Here is a 2,242-nt window from a genome sequence, read left to right on the forward strand (position 1 = left end):
CTGATAATTATTTCCAGACCTTTGGTTCATGTATGAAACATTCTCTCTTTGTTCCATTGTTTGTTCAATACTGAGACAATCTTTTGTCAAATGTGGTCCTCCACACTGTTCACAACTAATTCGTATTGCGTGAATATCCTTAGTCATCTTTTCCATTCGTCTCTCAAAAGCATCTATCTTTGCGGAAATGGAATCAAAGTCATGGCTAGAATCGGCTCTAGCCGCTTTAGATGATCTAACGATGTCTTTTTCTTGATGCCACTCATGTGAGTGGGAAGCAGTGTTATTAATAATTTTGTAAGCTTCAGTTGTGGTTTTCTTCATAATGGAACCACCAGCTGCTATGTCGATGTCTTTTCGTGTAGTAATGTCGCATCTTTGGTAGAATATTTGTACTATTTGATAAGTGTCTAAACCATGTTGCGGACATCCTCTTAACAACTTTCCAAATCTTGTCCATGCCTCATATAATGTTTCATTTGGTTTTTGTGTGAACGTAACTATTTCTCCTTGAAGTCTCACGGCTTTAGATGCCGGAAAGAATTGTTTAAGAAATTTTTCAACTAAAACATCCCATGTGTCAATCGCTCCTTCGGGTAACGATTCTAACCAATCTTTGGCTTCTCCCTTTAAAGTTCAGGGAAAAACATGAGATATATCTGTTCATCCTCAACTTCTCTAATTTTGAATAGAGTACAGATCCTATTAAAGGTACGAAGATGTTCGTTTGGATCTTCCTTCGGTGCACCACTAAATTGGCATTGATTAGTTACCATGTGTAGGATTTGTCCTTTGATTTCATAATCTGGTGCATTAATGTCTGGTTGAGTAATTGCATGACCTTGTCCAGTGCGTTTAGCCCTCATACGGTCTTCCATACTTAGAGGTTGCAGATTTGCCATGATTAAATTTGTTGAATCTGAATCACTAGAGGATTCTGATTTAATGGTTTCTTCCTCGACAATCTCTGGAAGAGTAATTTGTGGTTCAGGAGGAATGATTAGTGGTTCAGGATCTCTGAATTGTAACTGAATATCCTCCGGATTCTCAATTGTGAGGTCGGGTTCAAAAAATGGATTATCGGAAATTTGAATCGGAGTACTTGGTCTACTTGATGACGATTCTAAAGAAAAATCAACGGCGACATTGTTGGCTAGATGTCTTGATCGAGTTACAGGTGGTGAACATATGAAAGGTGGTGAACGTTTTGCTCGGTGCATTCACTGAATATCCTATTAGTTATAAAGATAAAAATTATATAAATTATCAAATTAATAGAATTCTTTTGATTTTGTCCACGTTTCGAATAGCCAATAGATGCAGCAGGTAGCCAGGACCCTTTAAATCAGAAGCCCACAACTCGCCACTAACAAATCTAACTATTACTACGAACTAGAAAATTTTGGATGTCTATCAATTTAACCACTTAAAATAATTTTTCGTCGAAGTTTAAAGAAAATAAAGAAAATTCTATGTCCTAAAAATTAGAGAATCGAGAAATAAGAAAGAAAAAAAATGCGTCGAAAAACGTCGAAAAATAAACGGTCGAAAAATAAGCGTCGAAAAATAAAAGTCGAAAAATAATAATAATAAAATGCAGCGTCAAAACTTAAAAGTCTAAAAACTAAATATTAAAAGTTGCGTCTAAAGGAATTAAAACTTAAAGGAATTCTATATCCAAAACGGCAATAACTTAATTAGGCACTAAAATCTATAAAATATTAAAGCAATAAGTGACGTCGTAAAATTCTAAAGCACCTAAATCTTAATCTAAAGAAAAAGCACTTAAGGGATTTTACGGCAAAGCTTAGAAATCTAGAAATATAAAAATAAACTACGGCAAAGTACTAAACTTAAAACTATATATTACGAACGAAAAAAAATATAAATATTATTAATAAACGATTAAAAGATACAAAATTTAAAAATAAAACTTAAGTTATAAAAATACAATTTTTATAAAAATATTATTTTTATATTAATATTTTATAAAAGTATTAATTTATAAAGTAGTAAAACTAGTTAAAACTTAAAATACAAAATTAATTTAAAAATAAAACTAATTATTATTTAATTAAACCCTAATGATAATAATTATTATATAATCTAACCCTAAACCGTCGGTCAAAGGTTCAGACCCTGTCAAATCACCTCATGCGACCGCATGAGGTTCCTTTGTTCTGGCCATGCGACCGCATGGTCTGTTGATGTGACGCCCCGTACAAAACCATCGTGTACGATT

General features: G+C 33.0%; 1 non-coding gene across 1 annotated transcript; it reads left to right on the forward strand.

The window, feature by feature from the left end:
* The first annotated feature begins 412 nt into the window (after positions 1–412).
* LOC139846093 (small nucleolar RNA R71) lies at positions 413–519 on the forward strand. Its single transcript, XR_011758838.1, has one exon. It is a non-coding gene; the product is annotated as a small nucleolar RNA R71 (small nucleolar RNA).
* The last annotated feature ends 1,723 nt before the right edge of the window (positions 520–2,242 follow it).

The sequence above is a fragment of the Rutidosis leptorrhynchoides genome, chromosome 4 (assembly GCF_046630445.1).
Source record: "Rutidosis leptorrhynchoides isolate AG116_Rl617_1_P2 chromosome 4, CSIRO_AGI_Rlap_v1, whole genome shotgun sequence".
In the NCBI taxonomy this organism is placed as follows: Eukaryota; Viridiplantae; Streptophyta; class Magnoliopsida; order Asterales; family Asteraceae; genus Rutidosis; species Rutidosis leptorrhynchoides.